This window comes from Pyrus communis, chromosome 7, assembly GCF_963583255.1.
Source record: "Pyrus communis chromosome 7, drPyrComm1.1, whole genome shotgun sequence".
Taxonomy (NCBI): domain Eukaryota; kingdom Viridiplantae; phylum Streptophyta; class Magnoliopsida; order Rosales; family Rosaceae; genus Pyrus; species Pyrus communis.
In genome coordinates, this window is record NC_084809.1 from 21,511,377 (window position 1) to 21,519,530 (window position 8,154).

Below are 8,154 nucleotides of genomic sequence, written 5' to 3' on the forward strand. Positions count from 1 at the left end.
AAAATTGACCATCTTCCGTCCACTTTTGGACTTCGTGGCAGGTATGAAAGTTGCTCCACTCACTGAGATCTTCATTTCTGTGAAGTTTGAAAATTTTTGGAAATAGTTGGATTTTCCGGCGAGTCGGGGCGGCCGACCGCCATCCGCTGCGGCGCGTGGCCAGTGGGCCGCCAATGCTATTTTTAGGCTATGTCAAATGTCTTGAATTCAGTTTTGTCATTTGAATGACGTAGGTTGATAGTTGGAACCTAAATTCGTTACGATACGTTACTTGATAAAAATGTGAATCGACGATCCGACCGTTGGATCGTCACCAAAATTAGATACATTATAATACGTAATATTTAAAGATCATAGGAATTTACGGATCGGGAATCCGACTTACGGATCTTCCTGAATTGGATTTGTAAGTTAGTAAGAAAAATGTTCACGGCCACTTGTTTTAGGCAATTGGCGTAGATCTGACCGTTGGATCGTAATGAAATTTTAATATGTTATTCTAGAAACATATTGTGGATCGTTGGAAGTTGCGGATGGGAAATCTAATATGCGGATCTTCTGGGTCAAGTTATACAGGGTTGCAAACCCAACCGTCGATCTTTGATCGACGGTTGACTTCTGATCAATGGGTCTCAAACTATTTTAGAATGTCGTTGAGGTTGTGTTTTATGTGAATTACGTATTCTTCGGATAAGAGTTCTGAGATGTGATTTGATAATTGGTCACAGAGACCAATCATTCAGGACGCCTCGATGTGTGCGCTAGAGAATCATAGCGTGGACTTCAGGTAAGTGGATCTTTTCCTTTTTATCGTACATATTGTTGAGAGTTCTATCGACACTTTTAAATTGATTAGGCATATTACTTTCATATATAATTATTGTGAATGCTTGAAGTACCTATATGAACTACGAATGGCTTGATCCCTATTTAGGGTACGTAGGCAGTCTAACGAGACGTTAGATGCAGCCGTAAAATATTTGAGACAAAAGCCTTGCTTGGGAAATTGAGTAATGCGAAGGAAATTGGTAAAGGCAAGTTTTAGTTTTATGAATTAGTTAGCTAAATTGGTGTTAATTGGGTCGTCATGGATAATTATCCCTGAAAATAAGTAGTTCGGGAGTAGGACGTTATTGATTGTACACTTCACACCGTATTGTTTATAATTGAGAATGTTACGACATGGTTGAGTGTTAGATTGCATCATGGTATATCAATATGTATATTACTTGCATATAATTATTGGGAATGCTTTCAAGTGCAAAGGTGAACTCAGGACACCCAGGTAAGTTCAGGTGAGTTTATGGTACTAGTTGAATCGATTGCGTTATAGCATGACTACAGTTATGTGTTAGGCAACTTCGATATTGTCGTACTGGTTGCCATGAGTTGCATATGTTATATTGAGATGCATTGAGAGCTCATAAACCTGCACCCCGGTGTTAGTGCTCCCGCCCGTGGCCAGGGCACAGTCCTTCACGTGATGTTCACCTCCCGCACCTTACGCTCACCTTGGATCCAAGGTAGGTGCACAGTCCTGTCGTACAGACCACTTTAGGTGGTTCCGACTCGTAGGTGACCCGCGATTATTCGCCCAGTCTTCACGTGATCATAGCACTTGAGCGTATTTATTTACACCCAGTCCTGTCGTACAGACCACTTTAGGTGGTTCCGACTCGTGTGCAGGTATACTTATTGAGTTATATGCTAGCCAGGATTGATGACATATGGATAAGTCGTACAGGTCACTAGAGGTGACTCCGACTTATATGCTAGCCAGGATTGATGAGATATGGATAAGTCGTACAGGTCACTATAGGTGACTCCGACTTATATGCTAGCCAGGATTGATGAGATATGGATAAGTCGTACAGGTCACTAGAGGAGATATGGATAAGTCGTACAGGTCACTATAGGTGACTCCGACTTATATGCTAGCCAGGATTGATGAGATATGGATAAGTCGTACAGGTCACTAGAGGTAACTCCGACTTATATGCTAGCCAGGATTGATGAGATATGGATAAGTCGTATAGGTCACTAGAGGTGACTCCGACTTATATGCTAGCCAGGACTTATATGCTAGCCAGGATTGATGAGATATGGATAAGTCGTACAGGTCACTAGAGGTGACTCCGACTTATATGCTAGCCAGGATTGATGAGATATGGATAAGTCGTACAGGTCACTATAGGTGACTCCGACTTATATGCTAGCCAGGATTGATGAGATATGGATAAGTCGTACAGGTCACTAGAGGTGACTCCGACTTATATGCTAGCCAAGATTGATGAGATATGGATAAGTCGTACAGGTCACTAGAGGTGACTCCGACTTATATGCTAGCCATGATTGATGAGATACGGATAAGTTGTACATGTCATTTTAGATGACTCTGACTGATATATCACTTTGTATTGATTTAGTTCATTTGGCCTACTTATTAATGTATGGTGGAGTTAATGGTAAACCGTGGTTTTGGTCATTTCTGAGTATGGTTTGGATATATGTATATATGTTGTACTGTCTTATGGAAAACGATACGGGTTTTACATTTAGGGGCATTACTTTTAGAGAGGTAATAACTTTGGGAAGCTTGGTTTTATTGCTTACTCACACCTTCTGTTTGGTGCCCTCCAGGTTTTAGCTGCTGAGTTTGTATCGACAAGAATCTGTGGCGAATCTAAGTATTGATGGATATTTTTGTGGGTATGATTCTTACCCACATCACTGTACCTTACTTATGCTCTGACATCGCGTGTGAAATGGGTTCACTCCCACTCGTAGCGCACTCTGGTATTTTGACACTTTTAGATTCAAATTTATTCACTTTTTGTACACTATCACATTTTATGGCTTCGTCACCTTCCAGGTGTCGGCCAGCACAGCTCGATTCAGGGCCCAAGTGGACTTTCTGGGTCGGGGTGTGTCAGTAGTAGTTTTAAAACCTTTCAAGCTCATTTGTTTCACTCTTCACTAAGTTGATGTCTTGTTATTAAGTGACTAAAATCTTTAAACATTTTATTGATTTAGACACTTCATTCTTGGTTTAATCACTAACACACTTGACATTTTAAAACAATTTTAAGAATGTCCAATTAATTGTTCAAAACTACTAATTGAATCAAGAGTGATCTTGATTATTGTGGTTTAAGTGATAACCATATAAGAAACGTTTTTCTTATTTCTAATATCATTATAATCATGTATCTCAACTAGGATACAACAAGACAATATTCAATTCTTAACATTACTTTAAGGAAATATTTTATTTATTAGAAGGCATTCATCACATTACATTAATATGATAACACAAACATTCACAATGTTTAACTTAAAAGGAATTATCTCTAAACATTTAGAGACTTATTTAAGTACCTTCAAACATTTAGGCATTAATAGTGGTCTTCCATCATATGAAGCCACATAATAAGTTCTTAACACAATAAGAAAGTTTAAAGACAATCTTTAAATGCCTAAACAAACTTCCCAAGTAGTAAGCAAAAAACATGGTGACCGAACCCTTCTCCACTCTTTTCTTTGCTTGTTCCTCTTCTACTTAGCTCCTCCACCTATATACAATTATACAAGTGATTAGAGCTTTGATGCATCATAAATAAACCTATGAATCTTGAAGGGGATTTTCATGACTAGAGCTTTGATATTAATTGATGACATGCTTCCGTTGTTTTCGTATATAAATTTTGAATTGTATATGCATGCTAGTCAATAGAAATCCCACATAAATCTCATATTTTCCCTTCAGATACAAGAAAAGTAGAGCCAGAGCTGATAATTTTCGGTGAACCTGAGCCTCTGCTGTAAACCCTACAATTCTTGGTAAAGCACTCTTCGAATCCTTGTTTTTTTCAGTGAGGTGTTATTTTGGCACCGGCCCTGAATTTTACTGTGATTGGCCTTTTTGCAGGACAGTTAGACACAATCAAATGGTCTCAGGACTTTATTTTTCTTCATTTTATTCTTTTGCAAATATAGGATTTACCTTTGGAAATTGCATGTTTGTGATATGTATATAGTTCCGAAAATATCGTTGAATGTTATAAGCTTATAGCACAGCTTCCAAAGTTTATTCTGTTGAATGTCCAACTAATGCTGTAAGTTACTTGAGTTGATCAAGTTGAAGCCATTGAATTATGTTATTTTAGTGTAAAGAGATTTTATCATGAAGGTGTATGATAGAATAAAAGCACTTATGAAACTCGAAATTTCGTTTATCATTTTTTGATATTATAATACACGACCCTTTAGATAATTTTCAATAAAAAATAATTGATTTCACTAAACGGACAGTAAACAAATAATAAAGAGACACTAAAAGATCAATAGACGCGTTTCATTGCCTGCTTAGTGCCCTTTTAGTGACAGAAGTTTGACTTTTGATTGAATTTTTGTAAAATGTTCGACTGTTGACAAAAGTTTTATTTATGTACATTTCTCAACTATTTTTTCAGGAGTGTGGAGAGACTATTAGGTGTATCAGATACAACCATTGATCAACAAAAACACAAATTTGCCTGTACAAATGTTTGATATCTATCAATAGGATCAGAATGGAGTCAAAGACAAGAAAAAATTCAAACTTCAGTGTAAAAGGGCAAACAGTGCCTCCACTTTACACGAAAATTTTCTAATTTGGTCCAACAAGTCTTGAAGTAGTTGTATATTTGTCGACCTCATTGAGTCAAAAGACGGGGAAAAGATGACAATAAGATGAAGAAATTACAGGAAGAAAGAAAGAGACAGAAATTTCACTTCGAATACCAAACCAGGAATAGCAAGAGAACGTGAAGGGCATATTGTGGGGCATTCAACTTTCTTTCCTATAGGAAAAGCCACTTTAAACAAAAGCACTTGGGTCCTAAGTTTCTAACCCCAACTCTCCTATGAGAGGGAGCACAATGTTCCTAGTTGTAGGCTTTCTTTATTCCAAAGTGAACCTTCTTCAAGAAAAGCAGGCACACCTTTCATATTTTTCGTAAAGTGGTATTTTGAACTACTTTAGTCTATTGCGAAAAGAATTCAAACTCGAGTATAAAAGTGTTAGTATAATGTCCTAACTAACTAACCTAACTCGCATCTATGACCCTTCACTTTCTTTAATCTTCACGAATTTGGTAAATACTTTACTTTCCTAAAGTAACACATACAAACCACAAAAGAACGGAATCGCAATAATGTGTCGACAATCTGCCGGAGGGTTATTGACATTTATCGTCATGTTTTCGATGAAATCAACTGAGTAAGTTCATTATCAATTCATCATCCTAAGAGCAAAGATGTCCAAGTGGTAGAATTTGCCAAGTCACTTGAGCCAGGTAGAAGAAAATCACACAAGGCCAACTTAGGAAACCTTGCAGGGGCAGGAAAAGAATCAGAAGATAACAGAAACAAGAACTTGACTTTGCCTCTTATCTTTAAGCAATTTTCTAGAAAATAAATAAACGCTGCTGCAAATTTCAACCGTCAAAAGGATGAAGAAGCAATAATCAAAGGCGAAGAGAGAGGACGTGGGCGTCTTGTTCTGCTTCTACCCCTGCGCAATGTTGTGCCAGAAGGAGAGGATAATGAAGATGAAGGAGAATTAGAAGATATTGCCACATTGTTTGACTGGCTTGTTAACTTGTTCTTATCTCCTTCATCGACCTTATCTTCGATTCTATGAACTTTGGCCAAATTTTTTAATGTCACTGGAAGAACACAATTGCAGAGGAACCCTGCATATTAAGGAATGATTGGTTACCAATAGTATTAAAAACGTAAAACTTTAAGAAGTAAAATGCAACATTTTCTGAAAAGAATGATTTCAAGACGATCATTTTTTTTGAAGAGTGAAGAAAGTTGAGATTCTACCATAAATATAATTGGCTATATGGGGAGTAACCCAGCTTACTTACAAATCCAAGAAAGGTCTCTCCTCCCATCAATGTGCGATTCATTCTCAACACGCCTCTCATGTGTGGCGAATTTTCAAGCCTAACACGTGGACAAAACTAACGGGGTGACGTGGAGCACGTCGTGTGGTCATTGGGCTTCACATGTGGGACAACCAGCTATGATACCTTGAAGAAAGTTAGTGTTCCACCATAAAACCAATTGGCAATATGGGGAGTAGGCCACTTAATGTATAAACACATGCAAGATCCCTCCACTCCTTCCATCAATGTGGGAGTGGGATTCATTCTCAACACTAAGTGCATTCTAGCTACTACTACTTCTTAGACGAGCTCCAAGCTCATGTTATCAAAACCTGCCCTTTTGGTTTTATAACTAAAATGTTTGATTCGCATAGACTAAATGAACAAAAGAAAAGAACTTCTTAGTTCTTACCGATTCTAGCAAGCCGATTAACCCAACTTGGAATTGGATTTCTAGTCAATGTGATACATGCATCATTGCAGAAATGGTTGGAGTTCTTGGTGACCAAATTGTAGGCATTTCCTTTGCATTTCGCTGCAAGACCTTCCAACACTGCCCTCACTTCTAAAGGCCCAACAATCGTCTTCCCGATCAGAATCGATTCCTGAATGTAAACCCGTCACACTTTTTCGGTTATCCTTAAAAAATTCCAGATGTTGGATGCTCGTGAGGTCCAAATGCATGCTTCACACCATGCACTGCACAAGTAAATACAATCAAAAACCTCCATAAACATGGAAAAAATACAACAAAATGGAAAAACATTTCAAAAATCATTTAGATCTTGCTGTAACTGGAAACTGAAGTGGAAAATAATTCATGAACCTTCGATTTCTTACCAGAAGTTGGCAAGGAAATTAGCAGTTATTTATCACACTAACAATACAATATTTTCGGATTCAAGGACTTGAATGACTCACATCAATCCTTTATCTTGTATTGCTAAATCATTCAAAACCTTGAACTTTTGTTTTTGAATCAAAATTTAAAAGCACATGGGATGTATGAATATCCACTACCTAATCCAATTGAAGAACGTACATCTTAAACTACACATAATCCATGGCCAAAGACACAGCAACCAAAAGGTTAAACCCAACTCTTTTCTGCATTTTCTCATCTGACAAACACAATTATGTATATTTTATCACCAGCCAAACACAAAGTAAAGTTGGTAGAACTAACCTTGTACACCAGAATGGTAAACTCCAAGGCCAAGCCAATAAGCGTAGCCATTAAAAGGTGAGAGATCGTATACATTGAGGTACACAGGCACCGATCCACTGTCCTCCTCCTCCTCCTCAATGGCACTTCTGCACACACTCTTTTTACACAACATTTTCACTCTCCTTTCTTCCTCTTCGCTTCTGATGCTGCATTCACAGACCAAGAAACATTTGCAGCTGCACAACAACAACATCCTCCAAGAATGCCATTGAATTACAATACAATTTCCGATTTGCTTTTCGGATTCTAAATCATGGGTTTCCTTCTTTGCTTCCAAAAAATGAGGGGTTTTTAACTAATCTGCTGATTGTTCAAGTGGGAGAGGAAAATTTTGAGAATCTTCTGGTGATGGCTGATGGCTGATGCCTTGATGGTTGATGGGTTCCACAAGTGAAAGTGAGAGGAAGTGCTGCTGCTGCTGCCTCTCTTTGCTGATGGTTGATGGTTAATGAGAAAATGGTTGGTATAATCCACAAGTGAAAGTGAGAGGAAGTGCTGCTGCTGCTGCCTCTCTTTGCTGATGGTTGATGGTTAATGAGAAAATGGTTGGTACAATGTTATATAGATGACGCGTTTACATATCCGTAATTAGAATCAAAATGTGAAATTGAATTCCGATTACGGACTACTCCAGTGTTTACTAAATCTGGAGGAATTGAAAAAGTGGCAGGACCTACAAAAATTTTGGAATTCAATTCCTTCTTTTGGAGGAATTGGACTCTTAAGATCTATGAGGTATTTTAATTCCGTCTGCTGTGGGAATTCGGAATACAAATTTTCTACCACTTATATCCTCACTTTATTTTAAAAATTCTAGCACTATCCTTTGCATTAACACAGAAGATTCACCTGCCGTTGTCCAACGATAATGTCCAGTGCTACTCCTTCCTCTAACACTGCAACCACCCATGCCCAGGGACGCAACCCAAACCCACTACTCCCACTTTCTACCATATCTCTATGTTTCCGCAGGAAAATTTTGAAATCAAA

At 38.0% G+C, this 8,154-nt stretch overlaps 1 long non-coding RNA gene and 1 pseudogene across 1 annotated transcript; one reads left to right on the forward strand and one right to left on the reverse strand.

The window, feature by feature from the left end:
• Positions 1-3,767: 3,767 nt before the first annotated feature.
• LOC137738911 (uncharacterized) lies at positions 3,768-4,164 on the forward strand. Its single transcript, XR_011069073.1, has 2 exons — positions 3,768-3,840; positions 3,929-4,164. It is a non-coding gene; the product is annotated as an uncharacterized lncRNA (long non-coding RNA).
• Positions 4,165-5,484: 1,320 nt separating this feature from the next.
• Positions 5,485-7,276, reverse strand: LOC137740668 (deSI-like protein At4g17486; annotated as a pseudogene).
• Between the last annotated feature and the right edge of the window lie 878 nt (positions 7,277-8,154).